Source organism: Leptodactylus fuscus, chromosome 1 (assembly GCF_031893055.1).
Source record: "Leptodactylus fuscus isolate aLepFus1 chromosome 1, aLepFus1.hap2, whole genome shotgun sequence".
Lineage (NCBI taxonomy): Eukaryota > Metazoa > Chordata > Amphibia > Anura > Leptodactylidae > Leptodactylus > Leptodactylus fuscus.
The window spans coordinates 98,776,262-98,793,714 of NC_134265.1; positions in this window are offsets into that span (position 1 = coordinate 98,776,262).

The window sequence follows — 17,453 nt, forward strand, 5'->3', positions numbered from 1 at the left end:
CGAAACAATCCGCGTCGGCTCGGAGTACTTTGCATGGAGAAAAATTGGAGGTCCAGCAGCCACATTAAAAATTGAAAACTTTTATTTCATCCAAATTAAAAAAAAAAAAAAAACATGTACACTGGGCAAAAGGGCACTCCCTGCTCCTATCATGAAATGGATCGGAGCCCATTATATGCTATGGGGTCTGTGTGCTTAACTGTCCAGCGCTTGCAGTTGCGCTGATATTACGTTCCTCCTACAGACTCATTCCGGACAGGAGGCAAGTGCTAACGTGAACTGGTCCTTACTTGTCCTACAGAACCAGCAATGATTGGCCAAATGCTATACAGTGTACAGCATTCGGTCAATCAACGCTGGTTCTGCAGCAGGCTCGTCTTTACTAGTTGGGAAAGCTGGCAGCTTGCGGTTATGCGGGAGCTGATTTTTTCTCATAGGAATGCATTGAGCAGCGTTGATTGGCCGAATGCTATACAGTGTACAGCATTCGGCCAATCAACGCTGGTTCTGCCGGAGGCTCGTTTGTGACGAGACGGAGTCTAAAATTGGACCACAGCAGTCTTAATTGTGGTCTGATCTTAGACTCCGCCTCGTCACAGACGAGCCTCCGGCAGAACCAGCTTTGATTGGCCGAATGCTGTACACTGTATAGCATTCGGCCAATCAACGCTGGTCAATGCATTCCTATGAGTAAATGTCAGCTCCCGCATAACCGCAAGCTGCCAGCTCTCCTGACTAGCAAAGACGAGCCTGCTGCAGAACCAGCATTGATTGACCGAATGCTGTACACTGTATAGCATTAGGCCAATCAATGCTGGTTCTGTAGGACGAGTAAAGGCTGGTTCACATTAGCGCTTGCCTCCCGTCCAGAATGAGTCTGCAGGAGGACTCCCCGGAACGTAATATCAGCACAACTGAAAGTGCTGGACAGTTAAGCACATGGACCCCATAGCATATAATGGGCTCTGTGTGCTTGTAGCACACTGCCCGCACAAATGTTTCATGCGGGCAGTGCGCATGAAGTCGAATATTGAGGCTTTACTCGAAACAAATATCTAATCTCGAATATTTCACTGCTCGCTCATCTCTAGTAATGATATTAATATCTTTTGCCCTGGGGCACATAATGAGAAAGCTTTCTAGCGGTATATAAAGCCACATGTGTCTAAGGAAATGAAAGTTCCTCTTTAAGTACGTTATTCTGGGTACAACAATGTCATACATGTGGGCATAAACTGCAGTTTGGGCACACAGCAAGGAACAGATGTGAAGGAGAGCTATGTGATTTTGTAGATTGTTAGTTTTTGGACGCCATGTCATATTTGCAGAGACCCTAAAAATTCCTCTACAAAATTCCAATTTACTGGCACCTCCAGGGATCTGCAAAAACAACATGGAATCCAGAAAATCCCTCTAAATCTATAGTCCAGAAGCTAAGAAGTGCAGTGCTCCTTCCCTTTTGAGCCCTGTTGTGTGGCCTAGAATTAGTTTATACCCACATATCCAACTTTTTGCAAATAAGTAAATTAATTTATATTTCCATGATAACAATCATGTCCTCTAATGAAATTATATGAAATATCTAAATGCTAAGAGTCGAATGACAAATAGAAATCTGGGTAATGAGGGACACAATGGATGGATAGAATCACAAGGAAATGGTATCTTGGTATACATATATACAGCAAGAGAAGTATATAAAAGTATCCATCAAAATATATAGGTATATACTTGCAGTATAGTGTACCAGAAAAAAAAAATAGAGATATGGTTTCCATTCATCAAACACCCAGTAGTCAGAAAACAAAATTTGTTATGAATTTTTTTAATTTTTTAATTCAACAGATTTTTATTGAAGAAACTTTTTTATACAGAAATAGAAAAGAAACAGAAACAGGAATAAATGACAATAGTGCTTATTGCAACAGAGCAACTAACCACAGTACAGTGCAAATCTCAACAAATCACATGACCAGCTGAGAAGTTCTTCAAGTCTGGAAATGTCCTGTACTGTTTGTATCCAGAGTTGTACAGGTGGTGGGGACTCCTGTAACCAAAATCTCGGAATCAAGAGCTTGGCTGCTGCTAGTAACATGTGGACCAGTCGGTCCTTGATTGGAGAGTAAGACTTAGTCGGTAATGACAAGAAGAGTGACTCTGGCTTGAGAGTGAAGGGGGTGCCTCTGACGTCTGCTATTGTGTCCGTCACTTCCTTCCAGAAAGGCTTAATCCAGATATGAAGGTAAGTACCTTTCTGCGATAAACACCTCCAACATTTCTCATCAGTTGAAAGTCCTTTCTGTACCAGCCATTCTGGCATCCTATACATCTCAATAAGAGCTTGAAGTTATTCTCCTGCAAGCGTATACACGTAGCAAAGCCATGAGAGGCTTTCAGGACAAAAGCAACGTCATTAGAGATGAGCGAACAGTGTTCTATCGAACTCATGTTCGATCGGATATTAGGCTGTTCGGCATGTTCGAATCGAATCGAACACCGCGTGGTAAAGTGCGCCATTACTCGATTCCCCTCCCACCTTCCCTGGCGCCTTTTTTGCTCCAATAACAGCGCTGGGTAGGTGGGACAGGAACTACGACACCGGTGACGTTGAAAAAAGTAGGCAAAACCCATTGGCTGCCGAAAACATGTGACCTCTAATTTAAAAGAACAGCGACGCCCAGCTTCGCGTCATTCTGAGCTTGCAATTCACCGAGGACGGAGGTTTCCGTCCAGCTAGCTAGGGCTTAGATTCTGGGTAGGCAGGGACAGGCTAGGATAGGAAGGAGAAGACAACCAACAGCTCTTGTAAGAGCTAAATTCCAGGGAGAAGCTTGTCAGTGTAACGTGGCACTGACGGGCTCAATCGCCGCAACCCAGCTTTCCCAGGATCCTGAATGGAATACACTGTCAGTGTATTCCCGTATACCCGATATATACCCCGATACCCGTTCCAACGGTGTGCCCCCCCACCTTCACCCCAGAAATACCCTGCAAGTCCCCTAGCAATAGAATTGGGGCTATATACACCCACAATTTTTACTACTGGTATACAGTGCCATTGTCTGACTGGGAATTCAAAGAATATATTGGGAATACAAATACCCTCATTTCTTGCTACTGCCATATAGTGCCAGTGTCTGACTGGGAATTCAAAGAATATATTGGGGTTACGTGCACCCACAATTTTTACTACTGGTATACAGTGCCATTGTCTGACTGGGAATTCAAAGAGTATATTGGGAATACAAATACCCTCATTTCTTGCTACTGCCATATAGTGCCAGTTTCTGACTGGGAATTCAAAGAATATATTGGGGTTACGTGCACCCACAATTTTTACTACTGGTATACAGTGCCATTGTCTGACTGGGAATTCAAAGAATATATTGGGGTTATAAATACCCTCATTTCTTGCTACTGCCATATAGTGCCAGTTTCTGACTGGTAATTCAAAGAATATATTGGGGTTACGTGCACCCACAATTTTTACTACTGGTATACAGTGCCATTGTCTGACTGGGAATTCAAAGAGTATATTGGGAATACAAATACCCTCATTTCTTGCTACTGCCATATAGTGCCAGTTTCTGACTGGGAATTCAAAGAATATATTGGGGTTACGTGCACCCACAATTTTTACTACTGGTATACAGTGCCATTGTCTGACTGGGAATTCAAAGAATATATTGGGGTTATAAATACCCTCATTTCTTGCTACTGCCATATAGTGCCAGTTTCTGACTGGTAATTCAAAGAATATATTGGGGTTACGTGCACCCACAATTTTTACTACTGGTATACAGTGCCATTGTCTGACTGGGAATTCAAAGAATATATTGGGGTTATAAATACCCTCATTTCTTGCTACTGCCATATAGTGCCAGTTTCTGACTGGGAATTCAAAGAATATATTGGGGTTACGTGCACCCACAATTTTTACTACTGGTATACAGTGCCATTGTCTGACTGGGAATTCAAAGAGTATATTGGGAATACAAATACCCTCATTTCTTGCTACTGCCATATAGTGCCAGTTTCTGACTGGGAATTCAAAGAATATATTGGGGTTACGTGCACCCACAATTTTTACTACTGGTATACAGTGCCATTGTCTGACTGGGAATTCAAAGAGTATATTGGGAATACAAATACCCTCATTTCTTGCTACTGCCATATAGTGCCAGTTTCTGACTGGGAATTCAAAGAATATATTGGGGTTACGTGCACCCACAATTTTTACTACTGGTATACAGTGCCATTGTCTGACTGGGAATTCAAAGAATATATTGGGGTTATAAATACCCTCATTTCTTGCTACTGCCATATAGTGCCAGTTTCTGACTGGTAATTCAAAGAATATATTGGGGTTACGTGCACCCACAATTTTTACTACTGGTATACAGTGCCATTGTCTGACTGGGAATTCAAAGAGTATATTGGGAATACAAATACCCTCATTTCTTGCTACTGCCATATAGTGCCAGTTTCTGACTGGGAATTCAAAGAATATATTGGGGTTACGTGCACCCACAATTTTTACTACTGGTATACAGTGCCATTGTCTGACTGGGAATTCAAAGAATATATTGGGGTTATAAATACCCTCATTTCTTGCTACTGCCATATAGTGCCAGTTTCTGACTGGTAATTCAAAGAATATATTGGGGTTACGTGCACCCACAATTTTTACTACTGGTATACAGTGCCATTGTCTGACTGGGAATTCAAAGAATATATTGGGGTTATAAATACCCTCATTTCTTGCTACTGCCATATAGTGCCAGTTTCTGACTGGTAATTCAAAGAATATATTGGGGTTACGTGCACCCACAATTTTTACAACTGGTATACAGTGCCATTGTCTGACTGGGAATTCAAAGAGTATATTGGGAATACAAATACCCTCATTTCTTGCTACTGCCATATAGTGCCAGTTTCTGACTGGGAATTCAAAGAATATATTGGGGTTACGTGCACCCACAATTTTTACTACTGGTATACAGTGCCATTGTCTGACTGGGAATTCAAAGAGTATATTGGGAATACAAATACCCTCATTTCTTGCTACTGCCATATAGTGCCAGTTTCTGACTGGGAATTCAAAGAATATATTGGGGTTACGTGCACCCACAATTTTTACTACTGGTATACAGTGCCATTGTCTGACTGGGAATTCAAAGAATATATTGGGGTTATAAATACCCTCATTTCTTGCTACTGCCATATAGTGCCAGTTTCTGACTGGTAATTCAAAGAATATATTGGGGTTACGTGCACCCACAATTTTTACTACTGGTATACAGTGCCATTGTCTGACTGGGAATTCAAAGAGTATATTGGGAATACAAATACCCTCATTTCTTGCTACTGCCATATAGTGCCAGTTTCTGACTGGGAATTCAAAGAATATATTGGGGTTACGTGCACCCACAATTTTTACTACTGGTATACAGTGCCATTGTCTGACTGGGAATTCAAAGAATATATTGGGGTTATAAATACCCTCATTTCTTGCTACTGCCATATAGTGCCAGTTTCTGACTGGGAATTCAAAGAATATATTGGGGTTACGTGCACCCACAATTTTTACTACTGGTATACAGTGCCATTGTCTGACTGGGAATTCAAAGAATATATTGGGGTTATAAATACCCTCATTTCTTGCTACTGCCATATAGTGCCAGTTTCTGACTGGGAATTCAAAGAATATATTGGGGTTACGTGCACCCACAATTTTTACTACTGGTATACAGTGCCATTGTCTGACTGGGAATTCAAAGAGTATATTGGGAATACAAATACCCTCATTTCTTGCTACTGCCATATAGTGCCAGTTTCTGACTGGGAATTCAAAGAATATATTGGGGTTACGTGCACCCACAATTTTTACTACTGGTATACAGTGCCATTGTCTGACTGGGAATTCAAAGAATATATTGGGGTTATAAATACCCTCATTTCTTGCTACTGCCATATAGTGCCAGTTTCTGACTGGGAATTCAAAGAATATATTGGGGTTACGTGCACCCACAATTTTTACTACTGGTATACAGTGCCATTGTCTGACTGGGAATTCAAAGAGTATATTGGGAATACAAATACCCTCATTTCTTGCTACTGCCATATAGTGCCAGTTTCTGACTGGGAATTCAAAGAATATATTGGGGTTACGTGCACCCACAATTTTTACTACTGGTATACAGTGCCATTGTCTGACTGGGAATTCAAAGAATATATTGGGGTTATAAATACCCTCATTTCTTGCTACTGCCATATAGTGCCAGTTTCTGACTGGTAATTCAAAGAATATATTGGGGTTACGTGCACCCACAATTTTTACTACTGGTATACAGTGCCATTGTCTGACTGGGAATTCAAAGAGTATATTGGGAATACAAATACCCTCATTTCTTGCTACTGCCATATAGTGCCAGTTTCTGACTGGGAATTCAAAGAATATATTGGGGTTACGTGCACCCACAATTTTTACTACTGGTATACAGTGCCATTGTCTGACTGGGAATTCAAAGAATATATTGGGGTTATAAATACCCTCATTTCTTGCTACTGCCATATAGTGCCAGTTTCTGACTGGTAATTCAAAGAATATATTGGGGTTACGTGCACCCACAATTTTTACTACTGGTATACAGTGCCATTGTCTGACTGGGAATTCAAAGAATATATTGGGGTTATAAATACCCTCATTTCTTGCTACTGCCATATAGTGCCAGTTTCTGACTGGTAATTCAAAGAATATATTGGGGTTACGTGCACCCACAATTTTTACTACTGGTATACAGTGCCATTGTCTGACTGGGAATTCAAAGAATATATTGGGGTTATAAATACCCTCATTTCTTGCTACTGCCATATAGTGCCAGTTTCTGACTGGTAATTCAAAGAATATATTGGGGTTACGTGCACCCACAATTTTTACTACTGGTATACAGTGCCATTGTCTGACTGGGAATTCAAAGAATATATTGGGAATACAAATACCCTCATTTCTTGCTACTGCCATATAGTGCCAGTGTCTGACTGGGAATTCAAAGAATATATTGGGGTTACGTGCACCCACAATTTTTACTACTGGTATACAGTGCCATTGTCTGACTGGGAATTCAAAGAGTATATTGGGAATACAAATACCCTCATTTCTTGCTACTGCCATATAGTGCCAGTTTCTGACTGGGAATTCAAAGAATATATTGGGGTTACGTGCACCCACAATTTTTACTACTGGTATACAGTGCCATTGTCTGACTGGGAATTCAAAGAATATATTGGGGTTATAAATACCCTCATTTCTTGCTACTGCCATATAGTGCCAGTTTCTGACTGGGAATTCAAAGAATATATTGGGGTTACGTGCACCCACAATTTTTACTACTGGTATACAGTGCCATTGTCTGACTGGGAATTCAAAGAGTATATTGGGAATACAAATACCCTCATTTCTTGCTACTGCCATATAGTGCCAGTTTCTGACTGGGAATTCAAAGAATATATTGGGGTTACGTGCACCCACAATTTTTACTACTGGTATACAGTGCCAATTTCTAACTAGGAATTCAAAATGCGCAAGGCTCCCGGAAAGGGACGTGGACGAGGCCGTGGGCGAGGTCGGGGGAATGGTTCTGGGGAGCAAGGTAGCAGTGAAGCCACAGGGCGTCCCGTGCCTACTCCTGTGGGGCAGCAAGCATTGCGCCACTCCACAGTGCCAGGGTTGCTTGCCACATTAACTAAACTGCAGGGTACAAACCTTAGTAGGCCCGAGAACCAGGAACAGGTCTTGCAATGGCTGTCAGAGAACGCTTACAGCACATTGTCCAGCAGCCAGTCAGACTCTGCCTCCTCTCCTCCTATTACCCAACAGTCTTGTCTTCCTTCCTCCCAAAATTCCGAAGCTTTACAGAACAATAACCCAAACTGTCCCTGCTCCCCAGAGCTGTTCTCCGCTCCTTTCATTGTCCCTCAACCTGCCTCTCCACGTCACGATTCCACGAACCTAACAGAGGAGCATCTGTATCCAGATGCTCAAACACTAGAGTCTCCTCCATCTCCGTTCGATTTGGTGGTGGATGACCAGCAACCCACCCTCATCGACGATGATGTGACGCAGTTGCCGTCAGGGCATCCAGTTGACCGGCGCATTGTGCGGGAGGAGGAGATGAGACAGGAGTTGGAAGAGGAAGTGGTGGATGATGAGGACACTGACCCGACCTGGACAGGGGGGATGTCAAGCGGGGAAAGTAGTGTGGATGTTGAGGCAGGTGCAGCACCAAAAAGGGTAGCTAGAGGCAGAGGCAGAGGTCAGCAGCTTAGGCGAAGCCAGGCCACACCCGGAATCTCCCAAGATGTTCCAGTTCGTACCCAGCCCCGAAAAACTCCCACCTCGAGGGCACGTTTCTCGAAGGTGTGGAGTTTTTTCAAGGAATGCGCCGAGGACAGATATAGTGTTGTCTGCACAATTTGCCTCTCGAAATTGATTAGGGGCTCTGAGAAGAGCAACCTGTCCACCACTTCAATGCGCCGTCATTTGGAATCCAAGCACTGGAATCAGTGGCAGGCAGCAACGGCAGGACAAAGGCCGACTGCCGTTCACGCCACTGCCACTGCCTCTGCCTCTGCCTCTGCCACTGCCACTGCTGACTGTGCTGGCGATGCACTCCAGAGGACGAGCCAGGACACCACTTCATCTGCCTCCGCCACTTTGTTGACTTCTACCTCATCCTCCCCTGGTCCTGTCTTATCTCCTTCTCCTGCACCATCAAAGGCACCATCAGGCGTTTCTTTACAACAACCCACCATCTCTCAGACATTGGAGCGGCGGCAGAAATACACTGCTAACCACCCACACGCGCAAGCCTTGAACGCCAACATCGCTAAACTGCTGGCCCAGGAGATGTTGGCGTTCCGGCTTGTTGAAACTCCCGCCTTCCTGGACCTGATGGCAACTGCGGCACCTCGCTATGCCGTCCCTAGCCGTCACTACTTCTCCCGGTGTGCCGTCCCCGCCTTGCACCAGCACGTGTCACTCAACATCAGGCGGGCCCTTAGTTCCGCGCTTTGCACAAAGGTCCACTTGACCACCGACGCGTGGACAAGTGCATGCGGACAGGGACGCTACATTTCACTGACGGCACACTGGGTGAATGTAGTTGAGGCTGGGACTGCTTCCCAAACTGGCCCGGTGTACCTCGTCTCCCCGCCTAACATTCCTGGCAGGGACACGAGAAGAACACCCCCCTCCTCCTCCTCCTCTACCGCCTCCTCCTCCGCCACCGCCTCCTCCTCCGCCACCGCCTCCTCCTCCGCTGTTAGATTGACCCCAGCTACGAGTTGGAAACGTTGCAGCACTGGCGTTGGTAGACGTCAGCAGGCTGTGCTGAAGCTGATCAGCTTGGGGGACAGACAGCACACTGCCTCCGAGGTGAGGGATGCCCTCCTCGATGAGACGGCAATATGGTTTGAGCCGCTGCACCTGGGCCCAGGCATGGTCGTTTGTGATAACGGCCGGAACCTGGTAGCAGCTCTGGAGCTTGCCGGACTCCAACATGTTCCATGCCTGGCCCACGTCTTCAACCTAGTGGTGCAACGTTTCCTAAAGAGCTACCCCAATGTTCCAGAGCTACTGGTGAAAGTGCGGCGCATGTGCGCCCACTTTCGCAAGTCGACAGTAGCCGCTGCTAGCTTAAAATCTCTCCAGCAACGCCTGCATGTGCCACAACACCGGCTTTTGTGCGACGTCCCCACACGCTGGAACTCAACGTTTCAGATGTTGAATAGAGTGGTTGAGCAGCAGAGACCTTTGATGGAATACCAGCTACAAAACCCTAGGGTGCCACAAAGTCAGCTGCCTCAGTTTCACATCCATGAGTGGCCATGGATGAGAGACCTTTGTGACATCCTACGGGTCTTTGAGGAGTCCACAAGGAGGGTGAGCTCTGAGGATGCGATGGTGAGCCTTACAATCCCGCTCTTGTGTGTTCTGAGAGAATCCCTGATTGACATCAGGGATAACTCAGATCACACAGAGGAGTTAGGGATAGCATCCGATCCGTCACAGCTGGAGAGTAGGTCCACACATCTGTCCGCTTCACTGCGTTTAATGGAGGAGGAGGAGGAGGAGGAAGAAGAGTTGTCCGATGATGTGATGGTGATACAGGAGGCTTCCGGGCAACTTCGAATCGTCCCATTGTTGCAGCGCGGATGGGTAGACATGGAGGATGAGGAGGAAATGGAGATTGAACTTTCCGGTGGGGCCAGAGGAGTCATGCCAACTAACACTGTGGCAGACATGGCTGAGTTCATGTTGGGGTGCTTTACAACCGACAAGCGTATTGTCAAAATCATGGAGGACAACCAGTACTGGATCTTTGCTATCCTTGACCCCCGGTATAAAAACAACATCTCGTCTTTTATTCCGGTAGAGGGGAGGGCCAATCGCATCAATGCTTGCCACAGGCAATTGGTGCAGAATATGATGGAGATGTTTCCAGCATGTGACGTTGGCGGCAGGGAGGGCAGTCCCTCCAGTAGGCAACCAAGTTCTCACCGGTCCACACAAACGAGGGGCACACTGTCTAAGGTCTGGGACACCTTGATGGCACCCCCTCGCCAAAGTGCCGCCACGGAGGGTCCTAGTGTCACCAGGCGTGAGAAGTATAGGCGCATGTTGCGGGAATACCTTTCCGACCACAGCCCTGTCCTCTCCGACCCCTCTGCGCCCTACACGTATTGGGTGTCGAAGTTGGACCTGTGGCTTGAACTTGCCCTATATGCCTTGGAGGTGCTGTCCTGTCCTGCCGCCAGCGTCCTATCTGAGAGGGTGTTCAGTGCAGCCGGTGGCATCATCACTGACAAGCGCACCCGTCTGTCAGCTGAGAGTGCCGACCGGCTCACTTTGATAAAAATGAACCACCACTGGATAGAGCCTTCATTTTTGTGCCCACCTGTGTAAAGCACCCCAACATGAAACTCCATGTCTGTACTCAACCTCTCCAATTCCTCCGCATCCTCATACTCATCCACCATAAGCGTTGCACAATTCTGCTAATACTAGGCTCCCTCCAACATGATTTCCCCCAACTCTGCTGGTTAGAGGCTCCCTCCACCCTGATTTCCACCAACTCTGCTGGTTAGAGGCTCCCTCCACCCTGCTTTCCCACAACTCTGCTGGTTAGAGGCTCCCTCCACCATGAATTTGCCCAAACTGGGCTGGTTAGAGGCTCCCTCCACCATGAATTGGTCCAAACTGGGGTTTTTAGAGGCTCCCTCCACCATGAATTTGCCAAAACTGGGCTGTTTAGAGGCTCCCTCCACCATGAATTGGTCCAAATTGGGGTTTTTAGAGGCTCCCTCCACCATGATTTTGCCCAAACTGGGCTGGTTAGAGGCTCCCTCCACCATGAATTGGTCCAAACTGGGCTGGTTAGAGGCTCCCTCCACCATTAATTGGTCCAAATTGGGGTTTTTAGAGGCTCCCTCCACCATGAATTGGTCCAAACTGGGCTGTTTAGAGGCTCCCTCCACCATGAATTGGTCCAAACTGGGGTTTTTAGAGGCTCCCTCCACCATGAATTGGTCCAAACTGGGCTGGTTAGAGGCTCCCTCCACCATGAATTGGTCCAAACTGGGTTTTTTAGAGGCTCCCTCCACCATGAATTGGTCCAAACTGGGGTTTTTAGAGGCTCCCTCCACCATGAATTGGTCCAAACTGGGGTTTTTAGAGGCTCCCTCCACCATGAATTGGTCCAAACTGGGGTTTTTAGAGGCTCCCTCCACCATGAATTTGCCCAAACTGGGCTGTTTAGAGGCTCCCTCCACCATGAATTGGTCCAAACTGGGTTTTTTAGAGGCTCCCTCCACCATGAATTGGTCCAAACTGGGGTTTTTAGAGGCTCCCTCCACCATGAATTGGTCCAAACTGGGGTTTTTAGAGGCTCCCTCCACCATGAATTTGCCCAAACTGGGCTGTTTAGAGGCTCCCTCCACCATGAATTTGCCCAAACTGGGCTGTTTAGAGGCTCCCTCCACCATGAATTTGCCCAAACTGGGCTGGTTAGAGGCTCCCTCCACCATGAATTGGTCCAAACTGGGGTTTTTAGAGGCTCCCTCCACCATGAATTGGTCCAAACTTGGCTGTTTAGAGGCTCCCTCCACCATGAATTGGTCCAAACTGGGCTGGTTAGAGGCTCCCTCCACCATGAATTGGTCCAAACTGGGTTTTTTAGAGGCTCCCTCCACCATGAATTGGTCCAAACTGGGGTTTTTAGAGGCTCCCTCCACCATGAATTGGTCCAAACTGGGCTGTTTAGCGGCTCCCTCCACCATTAATTGGTCCAAACTGGGCTGGTTAGAGGCTCCCTCCACCATGAATTTGCCCAAACTGGGCTGTTTAGAGGCTCCCTCCACCATGAATTTGCCCAAACTGGGCTGGTTAGAGGCTCCCTCCACCATGAATTGGTCCAAACTGGGGTTTTTAGAGGCTCCCTCCACCATGAATTGGTCCAAACTTGGCTGTTTAGAGGCTCCCTCCACCATGAATTGGTCCAAACTGGGGTGGTTAGAGGCTCCCTCCACCATTAATTGGTCCAAACTGGGCTGGTTAGAGGCTCCCTCCACCATTAATTGGTCCAAACTGGGCTGGTTAGAGGCTCCCTCCACCATTAATTGGTCCAAACTGGGCTGGTTAGAGGCTCCCTCCACCATTAATTGGTCCAAACTGGGCTGGTTAGAGGCTCCCTCCACCATGAATTTGCCCAAACTGGGCTGTTTAGAGGCTCCCTCCACCATGAATTTGCCCAAACTGGGCTGGTTAGAGGCTCCCTCCACCATGAATTGGTCCAAACTGGGTTTTTTAGAGGCTCCCTCCACCATGAATTTGCCCAAACTGGGCTGGTTAGAGGCTCCCTCCACCATGAATTGGTCCAAACTGGGTTTTTTAGAGGCTCCCTCCACCATGAATTTGCCCAAACTGGGCTGGTTAGAGGCTCCCTCCACCATGAATTGGTCCAAACTGGGTTTTTTAGAGGCTCCCTCCACCATGAATTTGCCCAAACTGGGCTGGTTAGAGGCTCCCTCTACCATGAATTGGTCCAAACTGGGTTTTTTAGAGGCTCCCTCCACCATGAATTTGCCCACACTGGGCTGGTTAGAGGCTCCCTCCACCATGAATTGGTCCAAACTGGGGTTTTTAGAGGCTCCCTCCACCATGAATTTGCCCAAACTGGGGTGTTTAGAGGCTCCCTCCACCATGAATTTGCCCAAACTCTGCTGGTTAGAGGCTCAATCCACCCTGATTTTCAAAACAAATGTTGGTGCCAACCTCAACTTACTACAAGGGCCAAATTCACTGCTGGTGACAAGCTCTCCTCACTGCAAGTGCCAAATACACATGTTTCAAGGTGTTTTCCTACTGTCAGAGATGTGGTATTGAGTGTGTAAAGTGTGTAGTTGTTAGGCTGTGATGTTGGGGTAATAGAGGGTCTTTGGTGTGTTAGATGCCCCCAGACATGCTTCCCCTGCTGTCCCAGTGTCATTCCAGAGGTGTTGGCATCATTTCCTGGGGTGTCATAGTGGACTTGGTGACCCTCCAGACACGGATTTGGGTTTCCCCCTTAACGAGTATCTGTTCCCCATAGACTATAATGGGGTTCGAAACCCATTCGAACACACGAACATTGAGCGGCTGTTCGAATCGAATTTCGAACCTCGAACATTTTAGTGTTCGCTCATCTCTAGTTATTAGTGTCTACATTTGGGTAGTGTACCTGTTGGTGTGAAACTGGTGTGTGCTAAGCAATCGAAGACATTTGTACCACACTGACAGACTTTGAGAAGGGGTAAAACATTGGACTGAGAGAAGCAGGATAGTCATTTTGACAAATGTCCCACAATCCTAGCCATTCTGACTTAACTATTACTGGGGGATATACCTTCAGGATTGGAAACCGCTTCGTGCTCCTTGTGGTGAAAGTGAGATACTGATACGTTGATATAGTTCAATATACAGACTTTAATGGGCGCTCCTTGGTTTCCAAATGGACAAAAATTGAGCATGTCTTTACTCAATCTGACATCAGAATGCCCCGCAAATATTATACTTCCATATAAAAGACATATGAATAAGGCCATATACAGATTTATGTAAGCTGCAATATTTACATACAGTGGTGGGAGGATAGAGATATATCCCACAATATAATTAGTTTTGAATATCAGTAGCAGCAGTATTCTCACTTGTGCCCTGACAGAGATATCCAAATACACGCGACTTCTCTAGAATGGAATGAAATCTTTGTGCTAGTTTTAGGATTCTTAATTCAGCTGCTATACCTTTAAGTCGAGGCCCCACGTTGTGGAAATGCTGCTTTTTTGTTGCAGATTTTGTTGTGTTTTTATGAGCCAAAGCCAAGAATGGCTACAAAAGGAACAGGAAATATAAAGGTAGTTCTTATACTTCTACCTTCGGCTCAATCCACTCCTGGCTTTGGCTCAAAAAACTGCAACTAAATCTGCAACAAAAAAAGCTGCATTTCCAAAATGTGGGGCTTTAGCCTTAAGGTTACCATGCAAACCCTGGAAGCTTCTGCATTTTCAGGTACTCCCTGGACTTGTCAAAATAGCAGCTTATGCTAGATTCACACTAGTGTTTGGCTTTCCATTCTTTGGGTCTGCTTGGGGACCCGAAAAGCAGAAAATTAACCTGCTTAAAAAGTGATTACCAGCAGAGACCGCCCAGTTTCCACCAGAAAAATGGGCTCTGAAGTCTCTGAAATACAGTACATACAGTTAAGAGTATACACATAAAGTCCTTAGGGCTCTTTAAGCTTGATTAACATTTTCAACATTAAACACATAATTTCTCTTACAATTTCTCCTATTAGAAGTAATAGTGCAAATTTCTAAAGCAGGCACTTGATCGTTAGTTATATAATTAGTTCTCATGGTATAAATGATCTGTTTTTATAATCCACATTTGATGTGATATATTGCTCAATTTTCCTTAATAACTCTACAGACTGATAACTATTAGAGATGAGCGAACAGTGTTCTATCGAACTCATGTTCGATCGGATATTAGGCTGTTCGGCATGTTCGAATCGAATCGAACACCGCGTGGTAAAGTGCGCCATTACTCGATTCCCCTCCCACCTTCCCTGGCGCCTTTTTTGCTCCAATAACAGCGCAGGGTAGGTGGGACAGGAACTACGACACCGGTGACGTTGAAAAAAGTAGGCAAAACCCATTGGCTGCCGAAAACATGTGACCTCTAATTTAAAAGAACAGCGCCGCCCAGCTTCGCGTCATTCTGAGCTTGCAATTCACCGAGGACGGAGGTTTCCGTCCAGTTAGCTAGGGGTTAGATTCTGGGTAGGCAGGGACAGGCTAGGATAGGAAGGAGAAGACAACCAACAGCTCTTATAAGAGCTAAATTCCAGGGAGAAGCTTGTCAGTGTAACGTGGCACTGACGGGCTCAATCGCCGCAACCCAGCTTTCCCAGGATCCTGAATGGAATACACTGTCAGTGTATTCCCGTATACCCGATATATACCCCCGATACCCGTTCCAACGGTGTGCCCCCCCACCTTCACCCCAGAAATACCCTGCAAGTCCCCTAGCAATAGAATTGGGGCTATATACACCCACAATTTTTACTACTGGTATACAGTGCCATTGTCTGACTGGGAATTCAAAGAATATATTGGGAATACAAATACCCTCATTTCTTGCTACTGCCATATAGTGCCAGTTTCTGACTGGTAATTCAAAGAATATATTGGGGTTACGTGCACCCACAATTTTTACTACTGGTATACAGTGCCATTGTCTGACTGGGAATTCAAAGAATATATTGGGAATACAAATACCCTCATTTCTTGCTACTGCCATATAGTGCCAGTGTCTGACTGGGAATTCAAAGAATATATTGGGGTTACGTGCACCCACAATTTTTACTACTGGTATACAGTGCCATTGTCTGACTGGGAATTCAAAGAGTATATTGGGAATACAAATACCCTCATTTCTTGCTACTGCCATATAGTGCCAGTTTCTGACTGGTAATTCAAAGAATATATTGGGGTTACGTGCACCCACAATTTTTACTACTGGTATACAGTGCCATTGTCTGACTGGGAATTCAAAGAATATATTGGGGTTATAAATACCCTCATTTCTTGCTACTGCCATATAGTGCCAGTTTCTGACTGGTAATTCAAAGAATATATTGGGGTTACGTGCACCCACAATTTTTACTACTGGTATACAGTGCCATTGTCTGACTGGGAATTCAAAGAGTATATTGGGAATACAAATACCCTCATTTCTTGCTACTGCCATATAGTGCCAGTGTCTGACTGGGAATTCAAAGAATATATTGGGGTTACGTGCACCCACAATTTTTACTACTGGTATACAGTGCCATTGTCTGACTGGGAATTCAAAGAGTATATTGGGAATACAAATACCCTCATTTCTTGCTACTGCCATATAGTGCCAGTTTCTGACTGGGAATTCAAAGAATATATTGGGGTTACGTGCACCCACAATTTTTACTACTGGTATACAGTGCCATTGTCTGACTGGGAATTCAAAGAATATATTGGGAATACAAATACCCTCATTTCTTGCTACTGCCATATAGTGCCAGTGTCTGACTGGGAATTCAAAGAATATATTGGGGTTACGTGCACCCACAATTTTTACTACTGGTATACAGTGCCATTGTCTGACTGGGAATTCAAAGAATATATTGGGAATACAAATACCCTCATTTCTTGCTACTGCCATATAGTGCCAGTGTCTGACTGGGAATTCAAAGAATATATTGGGGTTACGTGCACCCACAATTTTTACTACTGGTATACAGTGCCAATTTCTAACTAGGAATTCAAAATGCGCAAGGCTCCCGGAAAGGGACGTGGACGAGGCCGTGGGCGAGGTCGGGGGAATGGTTCTGGGGAGCAAGGTAGCAGTGAAGCCACAGGGCGTCCCGTGCCTACTCCTGTGGGGCAGCAAGCATTGCGCCACTCCACAGTGCCAGGGTTGCTTGCCACATTAACTAAACTGCAGGGTACAAACCTTAGTAGGCCCGAGAACCAGGAACAGGTCTTGCAATGGCTGTCAGAGAACGCTTACAGCACATTGTCCAGCAGCCAGTCAGACTCTGCCTCCTCTCCTCCTATTACCCAACAGTCTTGTCTTCCTTCCTCCCAAAATTCCGAAGCTTTACAGAACAATAACCCAAACTGTCCCTGCTCCCCAGAGCTGTTCTCCGCTCCTTTCATTGTCCCTCAACCTGCCTCTCCACGTCACGATTCCACGAACCTAACAGAGGAGCATCTGTATCCAGATGCTCAAACACTAGAGTCTCCTCCATCTCCGTTCGATTTGGTGGTGGATGACCAGCAACCCACCCTCATCGACGATGATGTGACGCAGT